This window comes from Lutjanus erythropterus, chromosome 6 (genome assembly GCF_056507025.1).
Source record: "Lutjanus erythropterus isolate fLutEry1 chromosome 6, fLutEry1.hap2, whole genome shotgun sequence".
NCBI lineage: Eukaryota > Metazoa > Chordata > Actinopteri > Lutjaniformes > Lutjanidae > Lutjanus > Lutjanus erythropterus.
Genome location: NC_139322.1, coordinates 7,155,686 through 7,177,727, shown reverse-complemented (window position 1 = coordinate 7,177,727; position 22,042 = coordinate 7,155,686). Strand labels below are relative to the sequence as shown.

The following is a 22,042-nucleotide window of genomic DNA, read 5'->3' as shown; positions in this document are numbered from 1 at the left end:
ATATTACAATTTCACTTAGCAGAGGCTTTTATCCAAAGCAATGTACATCTGAGAGCTTATAGAACACAAGCACGGATCTAGTCAGGAAAGAACATGAGTAAGTGCCCTAAAGCAAAGTTCAAGTCTGATAGGATGTAGGTGCCTGCAGGCAGTGCAAGAGGCAATGTATAGAGTGCACAGGATTTTTTTTTTTTTTTTGCAGTCCATCAATTGCAGAGGTGTTCCCAAAGGAGCTGGGTCTTTGGTCTTTTCTTAAAGACTGAGAGATACTCTGCAGATCGAACAGAGTTAGTTAACTCGTTCCACCACTGTGCACTACAAGATCCAAGAGTCTAGCTGGAAACCTAGGACCCTGTTGTGGTGGTTGAATCAGGTGCCTTGCAGTCAAAATTCTGAAAACGTGACAATACTCATTCTACAGTACCATAAGTACTGTGCATGCATTTTTTCTGTACACGACAGGGACAGTATACACCTACAAGTGTTGCAGTCTGCCATTAAATGTTAAAGGAGGAAGAAAAATCCACTGATGAATTGGCATTGATTCTATTAACATTTCTAATTATAATGATATTTAAATGTTTGTTGACCAATTCAGCTTCTCTTTTCACAGTATTACGCGATTATGTTTAATAACACTGAATTCTGTTTTATACATACATATATGTATATATATATATATATATGTATATATATATATATATATATATATATATATATATATATATATATATATATATATATATATATACATTTATATATACACACACACACACACACACACACACACAGTTCTGTCTTTAGGGGATTTAAGGAAATATATTAGAGGATATCTAAAAAGTTTAAAATCCTATGATCTGAATTTTAGGCCTTAAAATGACTGAAATACAAGTCTGAAATTGATTGATTAGATTAGATGGAAGATATCATTACTTTTCTAAAGTTACTTTAACTTCAGTCTCACTTTTAAATGTGTTTTGGGGAAGAAAATTCTGTTATGTTAGGAACTTTAACTTTCTAAAGACATTAATGTCACATAGGAAGTCAGAAAAACATAAAGCTGTCATAAAAAGCCACCAGAAAATGCCAGCCATCACCTGAAATCACCCAGTAATGTTCTGTATTAACATCATGAACATCAGCAGTCCATGACCAGTATAACTATGCAAGTCCGTTAAGCAACGTTGAGACAGTGTTTGGATCTACGCCAGCATTAAAAGTGGAGGTGCTCTGGGCTTTATGCATGGTAACTAGACATCATGAATTCACTGATTCACTGACTGATTTTCCTTCATATTGTTTGCACCTTTGCCAGTATACATGTAAATACACCTTCAAATTCATTCATAACAATGATAGAAAGATTTAAAGTTCACTTTTTGAAAACTGCAGAAAGCCTTCACATGAATCTTGTTTATTTGTTATCATATTGTGTCATTCTGTATCTTTTGAATACTTTTGTTAGACTAATAATATATTGATTAGTTTCAGGTAATCATCAGCCAAACCAGTCTCTGCAGTCCTCTGATTGGATGACTGAATTATAGGTGCAGCTCCTATGTGCGTATATGGAAGTGTTTAGATTGTGCCCACATACCTGCTGAACGTCAGATAGACTGAAATGTCATAATCCAATAAAATTATTCAGCAGGAAGCAAGACAGCGTGCGTGAGTTCTTCCCAGTGTTTTTAAGCAAACATGAATAGAGGAAATGTCTGCTTGCTGGGTTGTGTTTGCACACCAGTGCTGCTTCCCCCGCACAGGTTTCAATGACCGACTGACTGACGAGTATCCGTCCACACTTCCCATTAACTTCACCATTAGGTTGATCATTACACGGAGCTGAGATGAAGTAACACAGAGAAGCAGAGGCTGTGTCATAAAGCCACTGGCATTTCACCTTGTTTGTGTTGTAAGTACACGCTGAATCAAGCCGTGAAGCACTAGGAGACAGAAAGCTCCCCCCGTGTTTGGAGGTCTGAAGGTAAACACACGCCCCCGATGGCAGGACTTTGCTGAGTCCTGGATAAAGCGTGTGTGTACCTATCTCCCCCTGTGCTCCTGTCACGGACAGACACAGGGATGGGGAGGTGGTGAAGTCAATATTTACCACTCCACACACACACACACACACACACATACACATACACACAGCCGGGCCGTTGCCATGGAGGCGATTCCAAGCATTCCACAAACCAACAAACTGCACAGATGTAGGATAGTTGCACACAGACTTTCGGGGCCAAAACACTCAGAGAACGCTGCATGCCTATCTGATGAAGAAAAAGGCAAGATTAGCGGAGGCTCCGTCTCTCTGAATTATGTGGGATGCCTGTCACTTCCTGAGAACATTTTGGAGAGAAAAAGAGAGACGGGAGGGGGGGGGGGGGGGGGGGGGGGGGTTGATAGAGAAGGAAAGTGACACAGAGAGAGGGAGAAGGTGAGATCTCCTGAAGAAATTCCTTCCATTGTGATGTTTTCGGTTTATAGCACAGGAAGATTCCCATAAAAACATCATGTTTACCCATTTTCCCAGCCTCTCAGGAGCCTGCACTGCTTTGGCTTCTATAATAGGATCAGAGGCTGTGAGCCCTTATCCCTTTTACTGTGTGCTTGTGTATGTGCGTTTCTCACCACTGGTATTTTTTGTTAAAAAAAAGCGACCTACAGTGTGTTCAGATCACCTTTTGTTTGCCAAATGCCACAGCTAACGTGACCTTAAAATCATATGACATCTCTGGGCTCGTAGAGCCGAGCAGCTGGCCGCTCTATCTTAAACCCCGTGCTTACAGAGGAATTTTTTTTTGTGCACTTCCAAACAACAAACACTGCTGGCACCAACTGTAGGTTCATGGATTTTCTGTTATCCCTTGTTCCTAATCTGAGTATGACATACATCAAATTATTTTGGGATTGAGGCTCAGTAAGAAAATATCTGGGCCATTTTAGATGAGGTGATGTCTTGGCGTTTGCGAAAGGAAGCAGTGAAGGGGGGGACCTACTAAAACATGTCTGTTAAAGAAACAGTTCAGCATTCTGGAAAATATAGTAATTTGCTGTCACGCTGCAAGGTTAGATGAGACGATTGATACCACCTTCATATCTGTATGTTAAATAGCTAGAGAAAATGCTAGACCTAGCAGACAGTTAGCTTTGCTTAGCATAAAGACAGGAAACGGGGAAATGGATGACCCTGTGCTGTTTGAAGGCAAAAAAATATGAATTCCATCACCTATAAAACTTGCTCTATATGAAAAGTACTCCGAGGTGAAATCTATTATGATTTGGCGCTGTATAAATAAAACTCACTTGACTTGATTTGAGGTGCTGGTGGGTGGATTTTGAAACCTGCAACAGAGCCTGGCTCTGATTCCTGTCTTAACGCTAAGCTAAGCTAACAGACTGCTGGCTGTAGCTTCATGCTGAATGATATGCAAACAAACAAACAAAGCATATTGTGATTATTTTGATAAACATAATGTAAAGTAATTATAGTGGGAATGGTAATTTTTGCATTTAATTTTCACTAAAAAATATTGCAGTTTTGATGATATTTTGAGTAATTGTTCAGCCCTAAGATAGAGACAGTTGACAGTAAGTTTAGCTTAGCGTAAAGACTGGAAACTCGGATAAACAAGTGGCAAGTTTCTGGCCCCTCAGAAATATGCAATATGTTAATAAATTAGTGTAAATAAAATTATCTCTGGTTTTATGTGGAAATATGTGCTAGACTATTTCTTGACTGGAAGCAGCGACTTTGACAAATTGTTGATTTTACACTTCAGTTTTTGTATAAATTAAACAAAATGAGACTCAATAATAATAAGAAAAAAAGAATATTAACATTTTTGTTAATTAGTGAGCTTTAGAAGTGCTGGTAGTTGAATTTTGGTAGCTGTGGACAGAACCAGGTCGGCTGTTTCACCCTGTTTCTACACGAAGATAACCACTAAAACTAAACTAAGCTGACCTGAGCTAACAGGCTGCTGACTGTAGCCTTATATGGAACGGACAGAAATGAAAGTGGTATTAATGTTCTCATTTAACTTCCAACAAGAGAGTGAAGAGGCATTTCCCAAAATGCTATAATATTTCTTTTACTAGAATAAGAGGAGACGTGGACTCTTCTGAGGTCATTCATCTCCAGTAATCTCTTCCTCATGTCTATCTTCTTTCTCCTTCACCTCAGCTGGAGCCAGCTCCACCCGCTCCATCCCCTACGTTATGTGAAAGGCCACACAGCAACACTTGAACCCCACACTTCCCAGTTCGACAGGCCACACTGTGGTTAAAAAAGAAGAAGCCACGTCATTGCGGGACATGTCAAATTTCCCTGAAAACCCAGAGCTCAGACCAGTCCAGTCACATGACACCTAACTGTCAGAGTCGCGGCGCACCTGTGAGTGTGTGACTTTACACACACTGTGGTTGCCTGTGACCTCATCCCACAATTTTTTTTCAGGCAACAATGTAATCAAAGTGCACCCGTCTATTGTGTTCTGCTTTGAAACACACACGTCTAATATTCTCGTCACTATCAAACCTAAACCATCAAATATGGAGTCCCCCAGTGATCCATTTTAGGACCACTCCTGTTCATACTGTTTTTTTAAAATTCAAAGTGCTGTTCAAAGTTTAACAAACTCATTCTTATCTCAAAAAATCTAAATAAGCTGCAAAATAATATAAATGAGGAACTGATAAAGGTGGAATTCCTTAGATAAGCAACAAAAAAGTCATTGTTTTTCATTCTAATAGAATTTTTTTTAAAAGTATGCGTGAATCAAAATAAAAAATAAAATACATTAAAAAATGTTGAGACAGTGAAGTCGACTGAATTCCTTGGGTACATACTGATGATTTTTTAAGCTATAAGGGCCATACTGATGAACTGGTGGTGAAGTTGAAGGCTTTTCTCCCATTAAAACACTTTTAACTTTATTTGAGCATCATTTAGATTACTGTCATAATCTGTTTGTTAAGAGATTACAGCAGCAGTTATTAAAATATGCTTGGGTGTCCTAAATGGTTGAAGACTTCTAAACCAGTTATTCTCCTCTGGAATTCATTAGTTTTTAGCTTCTTTGGTTAGTCTTAAGAGTGGATTGTAAATGTTAGTTTGCACTTTTTTAAAATCAGACAACGTGTCAATGAACATACATTTAAATATTTGCTTTGTGTCTGGGTCCCTATTTTTCAAGCTCCAGAAACCTTATCAGGGTGTCCCATTTCATTTTCAATATATCTTATATGATTCTACTTGTATTTTAAATTGTTTTGTGAATCCAACTGAACTGTGTTCCCTTAAAATGTTGCCCTCATACAGTAAATGCATCCTTACATGCACAAAAAATAGTCACCTGAATTAGCAGGGACCTGCTGCGACTAACCTTCCTAGACTGGGTGTGACGGGCTTTGGTTAGACGAGACAGACAGAAGACATTACTGTAATTTCCTCCGCTTAGCTCATCAGGTTTGTTGCAAGACAGCGAATAAATTCCAACACATTAACCAAGAGTTACCATTACACAAGTTTACAGTTTCGTGTCTATACGGAGGAGAAAGCATAACGTTTGAATGGAACATTAACCGATTGTGAGCGGCCTCATGTTGAAGCACATGCTGTTTTATGGCCCAAGGTTGCTCAGCTGTTCCCTCACAGACTCACATCCAGCAGCAGCAGCAGCAGATATCTCTCTCCTGCTGAAATCTATGAGATCTGAGGCATCCGAGGCATGCACAGCACCGTGACGGGACCCGCTGGTGTTCACTGTATTGTGTTGACAGTGTGAGAAGTCACGTATTGTTCCTCTGAAACTGGCGCATTAAATACCAAGAACAGACAGAATAGTTTACTGCGGCACTGGTGAGATCTGCTCCACTGCTTCACACATATATCCAGGTTGTATTGCTTCTGGGCTTTACTCCTCATAGCAGCCTCCTCACATCCTTTTCTCTCTCTGCTCCCCTGCTCTCGTCTAAATATGGTCATCATTATGTGAACTGAGGCTGATGAGCTGTGGTCATGTGTTCAAACAAGAAGCAGAGAAGAGAGGGAGAGGGAGCGAGATGGAAGGAGAAGAAAAAGATAATCCTCAAGGGCTTTGGGTTTCTTTATTTCCCCCCCAAGTCTTACTCCCTCACACTCGGTCTATCCCCCTCCCTCGCACTTCTCTCCGACCCCCCAATCATTTCTCCAATCCTTTCAGGAGATTTCCAGAGGGAAATGGTGGAAATAAAGGATTTCAATTCCTCTGATGTGTCAGCCATATGTCACGTGAGGAGGAAAAACATCCTTTTTCTGCTTTCCAAATATTAGTGAAGTGGTTGTCAGCTCAAAGAGGTGGGGAAACAAAAAAAGAAATGCAAACACTTTAGCTGGCAACGCTACATGAGAAGGATGCAGCATCAAAATGGTAGGCCTGGGCAATATGAGTTATAAATAAGATCTCAGTATTTTTAGGCTATGCCAGGATATATGATACATATCTCAATATTCATATTTCCTCTAAAATAGCGTACAGTAAATTCTCAGGTGATGCATATGATTAGGGTGAGGCCAGATGGACAAAATCAAATGTCACGTTATTTTTGACCAAATACTTTGATATCGATGTTAAGAATCAGAAATCACAAAGATCTTTACTGTCATTATTCTCAGGTACAATGAAATTATGAATGGCTTGTCTCCATGCAATAGAAAAATAGAACATAAGTACATGAAGAAACAGACATTTTGCAGGTTCTTTACAAGGAAGTAATGGCAAAAAGTTTAGTAAATAGATTCGTAGGGATGACTATTGGTGCTTTCACAAAATACTGAGCTTACAATAACCTTTTGGTTTTATTATCTATTAATTTGTTGATTATTTTCATGATTAATCGATTAATCATTTCGTCTTTAAAATGTCAGATCAAAGGAATGCACTCATAATGCAGATCTCCACCAGAAAAGCCTAAATGAATATTTGAACGTAACCCCTTTGTAAAGACCAACATTTTGATTAGTAACTACATATTTGTTTTCTTAGTAACTTTAACAGATTACAATTATATTACCTTTACTCTCCAGCACTACCAGGATCCTATTAGACATTTGTGTGAAATGCTGTCATAATTAGCCTGTGAATTCTTGAGTTGTGTCCAAAAACTTGTGCCAAGTTTGAAAAACTTTCCTTGAGGCGTTCTTGAGATACACGTATATAACGGGATGACCCAAAAGTTTAATGCCTCTCGCCACAATTGTCGCTGGTGTGGGGGCTTACAAAAATGTTTCTCAGGGTTGTTCAAAAACTGCGGATCATTGAGGTCATTCAGCATATAATCAGAAATGTACACACAAAAAATTTAGGCTGACTGGTCCAGTAGTAAGCAAGATTAGCTGCAGACAAGCTGCAGGTCTAATTGTCAACCAACAGACCGACACCTTTACTGTTATAAATGAGCAAAATGCAGCAAATCCTCAGATTTAAGAGGCTGGAAGCAGCAAATGTTTGTTTGCAATTGTAATATTTTTGCTTGAAATATGACTGAATGAGATTATCAAAACAGCTGGCGATTAATTTTCTTTAGACTGATCAATTAGTCAATTAATCTTTGAGGCTCTAAACATAACTGTAGAACAGCTGGTAAGTTCAATAAATTGAATCACTTCACTTTAATGCAGCCTTTAAATCCATGAAAAGACAAGACTTGTGCCATCATATAGCTATGTCATATAAACAATATAAAATCTAAGATGATATATGTCTGATATCACGATATCAATATAATATCAATATACTGCACAGCCCTATCATATGGTTTACGTTTTAATGCTTCAGAGGAGCTGTACGTCGCCTACAGTGAACTCAAAGCTCTGTGATGGCAAACCCTTAAATTCACACCCTCTCATCACATTTCAAAGAGGCAGCATTTGATCTGCTCCCAAGTGCCTCATGCTTCGGTAACTAAGGGCTTTCACCATTTAACTTCTCATCTGCACAGCAAGGCAGCAAGAGAAATCCCTGCAGCCCAGAAATCTAAGGCTTAACCCAGGGGGAATATATATGTATAATACATAAAGAGCGGCTCTGCTAATCAAACAAAACAGTATGTATAGCAACACTAAACACAGCCATGTAAACATGTTCAAATATGAGAAAGTGAACCAGGTGTGCATGTTTGTGTCGGTGCATTGTGGCATTCCCAGGTCTGTTGCAGCAGTGCGACTGAGCTCAGTCATGGTTGAGGAATGCAGAGCAGAGGAGCAGACGAGTTTCAACTCCTCTCCGGCTCCCACAGCCCAAAGCAGGAATGTACAGGGAGCAGGTAGAGACACCGTTCGTCCGCCCGGGATGTTCATGTGCCCAGGCTGCCCCGAGCCACACATGCCACCCACCCCAAAACATTCCCTTCACCGGCTGTCAGGGAAAACGAAAAGCAGCCACGTCGTAAGAACAAGAATGCGAGTCAAGGTCGCGACACACACTGTGGTTGTTCATCCTGCCGTGAAAAACCTGTGGCCCAGATTGTGCTTATTGTCAACACAAAATTAAATCCACACCGAGCTGTGTGGATGATCATCAGCTGAGTCTAGCATTTCTGTGTCTCCAAAAACATCTCTGCTATCATTATGACTTGAAAATTTCAGATATCACAATTTTCAGTTATCAGATTTGTGGAAATGATCGGTTTTGTATTTCACTGGAAAAAAATAAAATAAAATCATGATGATGTGATATTTATTGAGGTCTGTACTGAACAAAAATGTTTTCTTTTATCAGGAGAACAAGAATTTTAGGCTATAGGTCATCTCTGCAGCACTAGAGTACCTCATTATAATACTATTTTCTCATATGTTTATCCTTTTTCAAAAATTTGGTTCTGGTTCTATTTGGATACTGCCCTTGGCCATATTGCGATATTATTGCAATTGCAATTAATTGTGCAGCCCCGTCAAAGAAACATATTTTCTTTCATTTGGGGAACAGTGATTTTTAGGGCAGGGCATCGATGCAGCACTACAATACGTCATTATAATGCTGTTTTTTCACATTTTCTCCTCTCTCTCTCTCTTTCAAAAACTGCAATTTGAATATTGCACTTCGCCATATTGTGATTTTGGGAATACTGCGATAATCTGTACCAGGTTTGAAGAAATTCAATCAAGGCGTTCTTGACATATCGCATTCACAAAAACAGGCTGACCTGAAAACATAAAGGCATAAAAGGTTTTTCAAAAATTCTGATTCACAGAATACAATAACAAATGTACAAAATTAGGCTGATCAGCCCAGTAGTATTAGAGATTAGCTGCAGACAAGCTGTAGGTCCTGTGATCATACACACACTCACTCACTCACTCACTCACTCACTCACTCACTCACTCACTCACTCACTCACTCACTCACTCACTCACTCACATACAGAAGCGTTTACACGATCCCCTAATAATGACAGAGGCTGTCTCCACTGACAAAGCAGAATGTTCAAGTGTGGAAAAAAAGAAAGCCTTTGGACAAATCCTACGAGACATTTTTAAGAGCAGGGGAACAGCACAACCTCTGTGTTCATGTGCAGATGCAGATGTATAAATAAAGCACGCTGTATCAACACTTCTATCGCTGCTTTGACTGAATTCAAACCGAAAACAAGACACAAAGATCCCAGTATCGGGGCCCTGCTTCCTTGGAGATAGACAAATAAGAGCAGCAGAGTAAAAACACCCACCAGGGTTCTCGGCATTAAAATTTTAAAATGCGCCCGTGTCACGCTTCATCATCAAAACATAACTGCTCCCAGCCATGACATTTCCATAACAGATTGGAGGGCGAGACCCCCAACACGGGAGTGATTTCCTTCATCTCTTTTAAACCACCCCTTTGTTCAGAAGGCACTGATTTTAATATTCAAATGTAACTCAGTGGGGCGGTGAAGCAGACGGTGACTGCGAGGCAATCAGTACAGAGAGTTGGTGGTGTGGTTGGAGCTTTGTGTAAGATACTGAGGGGTGGGTTCATTAAACTGTTCTGTATCTCATCCAGACTCACGTCAGGTCAGACAGAGGTGACACCGGCGGTCAGAGCCGAGGGCAAGCACATCCTGCACTTCCTGTAACCTGTTACAACAAGCACAGCAAGGACAGGTCACAGAAGTTCACTGGCCTGAAATTAACACAAGTAGGAATAACATTCCAGTACAAATGGTACATCAAAAAGCTGATATATTATGATAAATTAAAAAAAATACTGGAATAATATTACTGCTCATCATTTGAATTTGTGTGTCAAGAATGAAAAGGTTGCTGTACTGCTGTGGTACTGAATCAGAAATTTCAAAGCTTTGTTCATTCGTTCCCAAACTGGTTGTCGCCACTGAGCCACTACAGGGTGGGCGTGGATTAGAATTATTAGAAAAATAAAGTCAAACTAAGTTAAATAAATACGAAATAGGTAGGGAAATAAACAAATGAGTCACTGATACTATCATGCTTACCTTTAGTTCACTAAAATTCAACTTGAATCCTTTTTTATCAGTTGCTTCCCCATTTGTTATTAATGACTAATAATTATTATTAATCATTAATAATAATTGGGGGGTCTATTTATGTCTGTTCATTCCGTTTAAACCCAGTGTTTGTGCAAAGATAAAGATTAGGCTACAGATGTCAGACAGAAACTGTAATAACAAGCAGAAAAGAAATAAATGAAAAGAAAAAAGCAAGCTCTCTGCCACAGTCATTTATGTTGTGTTAGCTTTTCTGTCCTCTTCTCTGCATGTTTGACAGAGGGCGGGGCTCAGCGTCTACACACACACACACACACACACACACACACACACACACACACACACACATACACACACACACACACACACACACACACACACACACACATACAGAGCAGACAGCAGACAGCAGACAGTGAACCCAGCCCGGTCTCATTGCTAACTTGTCAGATACCAAAGTTTTGTCATCACCTCTCAGAAACCAGTAGTACCAGTAGCCGTTTGCGGCTGAGAGACGCACCAGGCTTTCAGGTAACTTAAATGTAAACCCGACTGCGGCTGTATGAGATACCCTGAGCTTCTGATGTAGTATAAAAAGGGAGAAATAGGGGGTGTGACGATGACCCCAATCCCGCGGTCAACGTGATGCCTAAACGTGATGTAACCCAACAAAACGTAACTAAGGCTGCACAATCGCAATAATGCCAAGTACAATATCCAAATCACAGAACCCTGCAATTTTTCGCTAAAGGTAAAACAGAATTATAATGAAGTACTGTAGTGGAGCAGAGATGCCCTGTTGTACAAATCTTTTTCTCTAGATGTAAGAAAACATGTTTGTTTGGTCACATCATCACGATTTTAATAGGTCTGTTGTTAGTGAAAATGAAAATTGTGATGCAAAAATGATCGTTCCCACTAATTGTATCACATATTTCAATCACGATATGACTTTTTTACCATACCATGCATCCCTAAAAGTAACATGTCTACACCTAGCCAAGTAGTTTTTGTGCCTAAACATACCCAAACTGTGACTGTTTCACAGCTTTAATCATGTGCTAAAAAGGCTTTCTGGAACAATGACAAAATGTCAGTATGTGCCGAGAGAGGATGAGAACAGGTTGGTGAACCAGGTGAAGTGATGTTGACGAGAATTTAAGTATAAAGTACAAAAAGTACAAAAAGAATATTTCCAACTGCTTTGTCTGCAGTTGTTGTTTTACACAACCACAGTACACTTGTTAAGCTAGCAGCTAAGTGTTAAAAGTTGTCAACATATTGTCGTCATAGAAACAAAACCCCCAAAACCTTGTAGAGTTTTTTACTCCCACCGCACGAGTCCTTCATCCCAGTGCGCCCCAGCACCCTGCTAGTGCTCTTCTGCCAGAGAAAAAAGCTTTGTGCCCAAGTCCTTTACTCATTTAATCCGATGAATCATTTTATTCAATTTGAAGATTTTGTTCAGGGCTTTTCTGGGTGATGATGTCATAAAATATAATAACAGACATTCAAAAGCTCCATTTGAAAATCTACATAAAAGCTATGAGAGAGGGAAAAAAAAGACATTTGGTACAGCCCTAGTTTGCCTTTTGCACCAATGTCCGTCAAGTAATAGCTGAAAAGGAAAGTAGGTGGAAAATTAACATGTTGAAACCTGACAAGAACCAATAGGTGCAGAGTTTTTGCTCTGAAACAGACACTGAGCTGTAAAGTCGAACTTGAAAGTGAGAAATCACAGCACTTGGCAAAGTAATCACTGAGTCACTGGTATTGTTTAGCAACCTCCCACAAATATATTATGATCATTCTCTGATATGAGGTGGCAAAAGCTTCACCTACTACACCTTTAATGCAAGAACATGAATCTCATTCATCAAGCATGTGAGGCTTATTTTCATTATGGACTTTTCTACCAATTATTTTCTCGACTGACACTTCGTATTTTTAAATGTTTTGTCCAACCAACAGTCCAAAACCCTAAGATTTTCAGTTTATTATATTAAATAGAGATAAGCAGCAAATCCCCCCAATTGAAAAGCTGCAACTAGGTAATATTTGACACTTTGTCTTGTTAAAAAAATCATTTTAGAGTGATGAGCAAATCAATTAAACATATAATCATTCCAGCTCTAATCTAAAAGTTATTTGTGTGGTGTAAATGACCATGAAATTCAGGTAAATTTCTGTTCATATGACTCAGTGAGAGGATATGAGATCATATTGTGAACTCACATCCCTTCACATGTTTAGATTTGGAAATTCCACACAAATACGTTCCTGTTATCTGGTTGTGGTCAGATTATAAGAACTGCGCGGGGCAGAGGTTGAGTCTGACAGGGTCGATCATCTCTGCGAGCGCACGATCTGCATACAAACTCCCATGTCAACATATACTGCAGTGATTCTCAGCGGATGGAGAGCCTCACGTTTTAAAGAGGGGGGGGGAGCGGCCATGTGCTCTTCCCAGCAGCATCTCATCATCCTGACCAGGCTCGCACAGCTGCGCCTACACAAAGCCACACATAGAGGCATCTTTCTAAATGCCAAAGACGCTTTTCCTGTCGCAAGAAATGTGCGCGGAGCGATGGGAATGAGGGTGTGAGAGTGATCGCTTTTCCACAGAGGCAACAGTGGGTGGATTGAGTGGAGATGCGTGGCCTGTGTCACCCTGGCCTGTTCCCAGAGCAGAGGGACAGGAAGTGGCCAGGGATCCTGGGAGGATACAAGCCCTCCTCTGTTTGTCTGTATCAAACCACTATCAGATACTTCATTCAAATGGCCAGCAAGCACAGGCCCCACTGACAGAGAGCTTGGAGGGATATGTCAGAGCGCTTCACTTCTGCATCCTTGTTTTTTTTCAATAAGGCTGGGCAATATATCGATATTACATCAATATCTTGAAATGAGACTTGATATCTTTGTTGAATTTGGATATCGTTATATGATGATATGGCGTAAGTTTTGTCTTTTCCTGTTTTTTAAAGGCTGCATTACAGTAAATTGATGTAATTTTCTGAACCAGACTGTTCTGTTTTATTATTTGTCTTTACCCACTTAGTCTCACTCTCTTTGTCTTAATATTTTGTGAAAGAACCAGTAGTTATCCCTACAATATTGTTGCAGTATCGATGGAGGTATTTGATCAAAAATATTTGCATATTCGATTTTGTACATGTTGCCCCGTCCCTACTTCACAATATGATAGGAGATACTTTATTAATCCCCCAGGAGAGAAACCTAATGTCACCACCGTAGGACATACAAAAGTATATACATGTAAAGGCAGCACAAGACAAGTGGAGAGCACAGCAGTAACCATCAATGAGACTGCACCAGTGCATGTTAGTGGTTTCAGTTACACACCGTTGAGTAGTTTACAGCAATGCATCGTATTCTATAGGATCATTACTATTTGAGAATTTACAGTATGTTATTTGAGAGAAAATGCAGGAATTAAGATATATATTATGGCATAGCCTAAAAAAGAGATATTGTTCATATCAACCAGCCATATTATTCAACTATCTTGGCTGGGGATTACAACTTTGCGGCTTCATGTTTGAACAGCATGTACATCCATTTCTCTTCTCTGATCCCTAATTAAGGCAGAAATATAATACTGTGCTACAAGAATGTGTTGGAATTTTTGTGCCTCCAGTTCCCTCATCTCGAAGAAAATTAGTTTATTGTTAGCTGCGTGCAATAAGAAAGAACTGTGTTTAACACAAGTTTAAAAGATTTTCATGTTTTGTCATACAACATTAAATAAGACAGTAAATACCACATGGGGCTTTTTCCGTTGGCACTTTTGCCTGCGGCAAGACTTTTCGTGCGCTGAGCTGTGCCAAGTCATACCAAAGATAGACCTCTGGAGTGCAGCCAAAGCAAGCGCATGTTGCGAGACTGTTATGTGTGCAGGAGAGTGGAGAGAAAGATGTTTTAACAAGTGCCTGCGCATTCAGCTCTTAGCAGTTTTGTAGCTGCTAACTGAATCTCTGTGGTATAAAGTTAGGTTTCTCTTTTGTGTTGCTGTTTGTACTTTCAGGTATTTGCTTTATTTTATGTTCATTTTCATCTGTGTAGGAGCTAAGTTAGTGTTGATGAAAACCCAGCATTTCCTGATTATGCTACTTCTTAATAAAAGTGCTTTCTTGTGTTTTTCAGCAATTATCAAATAACATTTTCACCACATGACTTGTGTTTGCAATTTCAGGATGGTTGAAGTTTTGCCTTTGCAAATGTAAACTGGATCAATAGGAAAATTAAAACCATGTATCAACCTCACTTTGCTTATATTAAGCTGGGAAACCAGCAAAAAATCATAAAAGCGGTGCTCATTTGTCAAGATTATCTTTGCTGGACAAAATGTGTAACTTTCCTAAACTTTTGTTTGCCACAAGGATTATTTTCTGATCTCCAAAATCTAATGGAAAATCCCATTGTTTTTTGTGGAGGGAACCAGGGAGATGCAAACTTCCAGGTTGACCTACAAAAATACGTCATCCCTGGAGCCCTTTATACAGCACAAACTACTAAGTAGACTTAGCATGCAAGTGAAACTCACAACCTTTAGGTTAATGGCTGGCAAAGTGTAAAGAAGACAACAATGACTGACACAAAACTAGGCCACTGCACTGACACATAAAGCCAAACAGAGAGAGGGAGAGAGAGAGAGAGAGAGAGAGAGAGAGTGAGAGACAGCCAGATAAAGCCTGACAGTATGGGAGAGATGTGAGACAGGGAGAAAAGAGTGAGAGAACAGGTGGCTCTGGCATTCCCATGCTCAGTCGTATGCCCTTGAAAGTAGCTGGGCACTAATTAGCACCAAATCTGGGACAGAGCGACAGAAGTTTAGTATCTGCCACATGAAAAATTCAAAGGCCTTTGTCAGCGGGAAGCCATCACAAATCTCATGCCCCTCTTTCGTGTATACAATCTTTCTCTATCGCACATCTCACTGGCAAACTGAAGAGGGGTTGACGCTGGCATCAGACAAGTGTTTTGTTTGTTAAGTACTCCAAAGCCAAAAGGGAATAGTGTGTTGTTTCAACAAAGACGAGGCTCACAGTTACTACTACTACGAGAGCCCCGACTCAGTTACAGTCATCCTCCGTCCTACAATTTGCGAGCTTTTTTTTTTCTGTTCCTCCGGCCAATAAGCCAGTTCCTCTTTATAGTATCACAAACAATTACAATATGTCCTCAGTGCTCAATGCCAATTAATCCTCATCTGACCTAAAGGAAAGTGGGGCACTCGCTACATCAAATGATGAACTCAGCAAACCTCCAGCTCCACTAGAGTCTGTTCAATGAAACTGCTCAGCTTGCTTCAGTGCAGTTAAATGCCCAGGCAAATATACACATCACTATCAAAATGCTTGGCTGGGATGCTTGAGAAACAGACTCTCTCTATGGAGAGCTCCTAAATGGTTCCCTTCCATCTTGGTGAATAGGTGCACAAAGGCAATTTTCAAAGTGGAAGCGACTTGTCTTAAAGCCGCCGATCCTCCAGGGCCGGATAGCTGCCGAAACAAGCAGTTCATTGATGCCAGGCCCAGTGTATCACCCTGACAGACAGACCACTCCAGTATAAGGGGGAACAAAGGGGCCAGTCCACAGCCACGTTGCCAATTAGCAGGAATTTCGGCCTCAAGAGCCACTTTCCACCAATCTCATTGGAGCTGACATAAACATCTACGGCTTTCACTGGAAGGCATTCATGGGATTCCAAGGAGCATTAGGTCCCCTCTGCAGAGCCTGAAATCTGGCAGTTAGAAGGAAGTACAATGGACCATCTCGTACCACTTTGAAAAACACTTCTCACTCACTGGTTGGCTCCTGATGCTAATAGCCGGGTGAAACTGGCAACATTTTGTCTTGGCTTTAAATTGGGTGCAAGCATTCATCATGAATGAAGCATGTATCCCTTTGTGACCATGTTCGATTGAGAAGAATGCATGATAAAAAAAACAAACAGCAAGCAAAACTGGGCATCATGCATATCCTAGGGTGTTTATGCAGGGCTTCATCCCCAGCGTCAGTTTGCACGTCACTGGCCTGATACAAAATCTAAAGATACTGAGTCCATGGGATATAATATGTTTTTGCCTGCCTGTTGCCAAGCATCTTAATTCCTTCAGGGAAATACAACAAAATACAAACACAAGCAAAATCTGTGAGGGATTAGTCTAATGCACTACTGATAATAAAATGTGATACCAATATTATATTTATTAGAAAAAAAATATTGATGCCTCTCGGAGATAGGTCTCCAGTGAAATGTTTCAAGAAGGATCACAGAGATAGAAAAAACAAGCTGGAATTCACTGAGGGTTTACACATAATATTTAGGTTTTAGGCAGATCAAAGAGCTGCGACAACACACTCCCATTCTCTACTTTCACAACTTAGTGTGCAGTGACATATGTCCGTTTTACGAGCTGCATGTCTGTCAACGCTATAGAAATGTTACCATTGCCTACAAACTTAATGATCTTTTATCCGTAAGTGAATTACTTCACTATTCACAGGTAGCTTGGTACACATTGTTCATAATATTTACTAGCCTTTTGTATATAGTGTTTTTGAGCATTTTGATAATCACCTCGGTATCTTAGATAACCATTAACAATGCAAACAGGTAGAAAGACAAGTTGACAAGCTTACAATCCTGCAATAAGAAAAAATTGTTTTCATTAGTTTGTCATATTGTCAAGAATGACATCACAGAAAAACCTCACCTCTTGTGATTTTATTTTGGGGCCATATTGCCCTTCTCTAACAGGAGGCAAACAGACATGCAGCTCGTAAAATGGATGTACGTCACACTACATTGTGTAAGTAGAGAACAGTGATTCAGCAGCAGGTTCAAGCATGTGCTCGTGTTAAAGCTAAACTCTCCTGATAGCACGTGTCATTCTGCTGCATCTCACACAAACCAACAGACTGATTTTTAAGTGTCTGAGAGGAAATCTGGTCTAGACGCTAAAGTTAGCAGATCTGTGCAGTCGTCCTGGATCCTGGAGAGTCAGAACTGATGTGTGCAGTATATACAAGCTAATGAATGGCCACAATGTTAGCACGCAAACAATATGAGAGGATACGGCCTGTGTCTATACGTTCAAGAGCATGACTTACGTCAAAGAAAAAAGACTATACACTTACTTTGTAGTCTGTATGTATACCTTGTCTTTTCTATTATTAGTTACCACCACATTTAAGAGTCAATATTTGGGCCTTTGAGTCATTTTGAGTGGGAGAGACTAATCCTGAACATATGACAGCCATGTCTTCAAAGTGTGTGGGATCCCGGGGAAGGAAAATCTGTGGCATTTTGAGTGAACAAGCAAAAAGGAACTGATTCAAAGCCAAAGAGACACTGTATATGGCGTCCATCGGCTCTGATCTTCTCACTCACACATAAAAGTACAGCAGGTAGCCCATAAAAAACTTTCACTGCAGAGCAACTACAGCTGCCAGGTTTCAGTTTGACTTGTGAAGGCTTCCACCCAGGGAGCCATTTCTTTTAAAATTGAGGATATGAGTAAAAAGTGCTATGTGATTACGCTCTATATGTTCCCAAAAGGACTGTATAGTACAGTACGGTGCAGCACTAACTCTCAGACTGTTTTAGTTGCAACCAGTTATTCTGGTGAATTACAAAGTGAGAACATTACATTGTGACATCCGTTTACTGATCATTATTACCAAAAGAAGACCTAATTACAGTAATTGAAAATATCTGACATACAGACTTTGGGAGTAATGGATTACATGCAACAGGATTATGTAATTAGAATACAAAAAAGTAAGGTAATAAGACGCAAAAAAATTACAGTTACGGAGATTACTGGCAAGATTTCATCAAATTTCACCATTATAATGTCTCAACATCTAATTTTAAGAAATATTTACAGGTAAGACCAGCCATTATCGTCAGCTAACAACCAACCGCCAACATTAGCTGCGCAGACCAACCACTAATGTTAGCTACACAAACCAACCGATAATGTTAGCTATAAAAATCAAACCATAGATTTTAGCCAATTTTAGCTACACAGACCAAATGTTAATATTATGTACACAGACAAACCCTAATGTTAGCAACACAGACCAAGCGTCAAATTTAGCTACACAGACCATCAGCTAAAGTTAGCTACACAGGCCAAACCCTATTGTTAGCTACTAGGGATGATAACAATTAATTGATAATCAATTCATTGCCTGTTAAGAATTTTATCAATAAAGTAAAATCTGAAAAATCCACAATCAAATAAAGATAACAGATTCAAAGGTTATTTTTATTTGTTTCATAGGCTGTGTAATGCTGTCAGAGAATATGCAATATGTTATAAATAAAGTTTTGATTGAGGGGGAAATAGCTAATTTGCCATTGTTTGGCATAAGCAAAATTTTAATATTTTTTAAATGATGGTAAATAATTTAATTGATAATGTTACCAATTATCAGCCTAGGAAAGTGCTTACAGACCCAAGGTAATTCAAAAGTAACGGAAAGTAACTTTAATACTGTGATACTTAGCTAGATCAGGACACTGAGTGCATTTTAACAGGTAATTAGTAACTGTAACGCAACACATTTTAAAGTAACCCTCCCAACCCTGTTCACACAGAGATCAGGTGATAATTTAGGTCACAGAGATGTAAAGATGAGTTTAAAGGAGGGTCAAGTGAGGTTTTTGTCTTTCTGCATCCATCTGTAAACAACAGTAATCTGGTGCACTGTGGAGATCAAACCCTTTCATTCATTTTTAATTAACCCCTGTCTGCCCGCCTGTCATTACTCAAGTCACTCGCACTAAAATAACAAGTTGAGGCGACTTACCCTGACGCGCAGGAGGAGGCTGCTGGAGATTTGGCGTCGTCGCTCTTCTGCCGATCAGACAGGCGGATTTCGCATCAAACCATTAATGAACTGATTAGAGGGACCAAAAGCTCACAGATCCGAAAATCGGGGCTTTGGAGGAGCAGCAGCAGCAGCAGCAGAGACAGTCGGTGCCAAAACGAGCGACAGACAGGCGATGAGGGATCCCATTCAACTGGAGGGGCGGCCCGGTGCTGAGGTCATGACGGGGAATCACTCCGAGGCTAAGAAAACATCTTTTTTTTTATTACAGATTAAATCACCTGGATTAAAGAAGAAAGAGCCGAATCTCTGATCAGCCTATCACATATGAAACCCCAGTTTTACGCGTGGCAGCAGCCCGGCAGTCAGCTCCAGTGCAGGAACACCAAATCATGACCAAAACACTGGGATGAGATATTAGAGGCAGGGAGGGGCGGGGACTCCGGCGGATTGTCGAGCTCTGATTGGTCGGATTGTTTCATGCACGATTGACGCCTGATTTAGCTGAATGGCGTCTCGTGGAGGTCCCACCTCACCTGAGGGTGCAGGTTCAAACCTGGCCCATGTGAAGGTATTTACAGTGGAATTTAGGAAGTAATTCCAAAGAGGTCTATCTAAAATATCAACAATAAGAGATATGCTCATACAGTGCACAGGAACAAGTGTTTTTTACTGTGCCTGCTAGGTTATTATTTTGTAGGACTGCCTTTTTTATTTTTATTCTCATTTTTTAAAATTATATTTACCCAATGTCATGTTGCCATGCTGAGTGTATCCACATTACTGTACAGTACTATACTTAAGTACAAATTTGAGGTCCTTGTACTTTACTTGAGTATTTGCATTTCATGGAAACTTATACTTATCACAACATTTGTCTGACAGCTTTAGTTAATAGTTGCTTTTCAGATTCCATGTTTTCATATCCTGTCTGTTCAGTGAAAACCATGTACCTGCAGTTTATTTTTTTCTGATAATCTGAAGGATGAAGTGGATTTCTTCTTAAACTAAACAAACTATTTTTTTAAAAAAAAACTCCTGGACTAATTGTGACAAAAAGGTGAACACAGGGCTGTTTTTCTGACACCATGAAAAGTTGACTTTTTAGAGATATGTGGTTCTAACATGATAATCTTCTAGAATGTGATGCATTTCTGTAGATTATTATCCAACAGCATATAAAGTAGTTAAAATTAGCTCAACCTTAAATATGTATACAGTACTAAAATACAACACACACACACACACACACACACACACACACACACACACACACACACACACACACACACACACACACACACACACACACCTTAATGCAGCAGAATTAAAAGGGAAATTCTGTACCTTTCATGCAGATGTATTGGTAAATGTCATCAACTGAAGCAATAAATTCCTCAGCATGTGATAGAAAACTGAGTTCTCTTGCTCACAGAGCCGTGCAGCAATGCCTACCAGAACCAGGATGCATTGCAGGCATCCTTATTCTGATACCTGTGCTGCTGTGTTATCACCATCCCAGTCTATTGCTATTACTTTGTTGGCCAGGACAAAAAAATACTCATCTAGCATCTGCAGTCAATATAGCAAACACAGGAATTTATTGCTCCAATTTAGCAAGATTGACTGGACATCAACATGAGAGGAGTATTTTTACAGTGTGGTATTGCTACTTTTACTGAAGTAAAGGACCTGAGAATAGAGTCATCCCTCTCACATTATTCTTATTTCATTATGATGCCTAAATGTGTTCTGCTTTGTCCTAATATCACATATTATAAGTTATGTTTTCTATAATAAAAAGATGGAGAAAAAAGTAAAGGAAGAAGAGCTCAGATATTTTACATGTGTTAGTATTGGCATCAAAATATACCTAAAAGCAACTTATTACACAGAATGGCAAATTTCAGAATAATATTTGCTATAACACTGGATAATGATTAGTGACGCATTAATGTGTAAACATCAGTAATTATGCAGCTGGAAAAGGGGGAGGTTGAGTGTTGACTTCAAGTCTGAGCTATGTGCTATGAACTGTAGCCATAATGTAGGTGAATCAAGATACACTGAAAGGCCGACATTAAATGAAGCAGGTGTGTTACTCTGACAGAAGACAAATAATCTGAACTAGAGTGTAAGACAATAAAAATAGACATCTTTTCTATCATTTTGTGGTAAAAATCAAACTCATACGGTCTATGATACACCTTCTTGTGCTCCCATTCCACTTGGATGACACCATGCTTCCACCTACTGTTCAACTGAGGTAGTATATCAATAACGCAGCATGAACTGCAGCACCAGGGTGCAGCATTAATGCACACACAACAGTGTGGTTTTTCTTTTTACATGAAATTGTCTGCACTCACTGCATTACTGATCTTTGCAGTATTTTGTTTTGCAGTTATACTATCCTCAGTTTCTTACATTTAATTCTTGTACTTGTATAAGTAGTACAGGATGGTGCTCTGCAGCACTGTGCAGTGTTTGTTTCTGTCAGTGGCTGGAAAAATGTTCAGATCTCTGACTCAGAAGTTTAGTTATGTAAAAGTGCAGATTTATTAGAAACAAAATGTCCCTGATGTTTCAAAAGCAAAGGCTCTCATGAGGCAGCCGAGTGGCCTCTGTCAGAGTTCTTTATTTATTATTATTTGTTATATCATATCTTGCATTATCAGATTATTAT

General features: G+C 39.6%; 1 protein-coding gene across 4 annotated transcripts in view; it reads right to left on the bottom strand.

Annotated features, from left to right (window-relative positions):
• The window catches only part of src (SRC proto-oncogene, non-receptor tyrosine kinase), a 45,753-nt gene extending 26,001 nt beyond the window's left edge, over positions 1 to 19,752 (bottom strand). For all 4 annotated transcript variants that reach the window (XM_084720377.1, XM_084720379.1, XM_084720378.1 and 1 more), the window contains exon 1: positions 19,336 to 19,752. The gene's annotated coding sequence lies outside the window, so the exon portion shown is untranslated. The remainder of the gene's footprint in view (positions 1 to 19,335) is intronic.
• Positions 19,753 to 22,042: the final 2,290 nt, after the last annotated feature.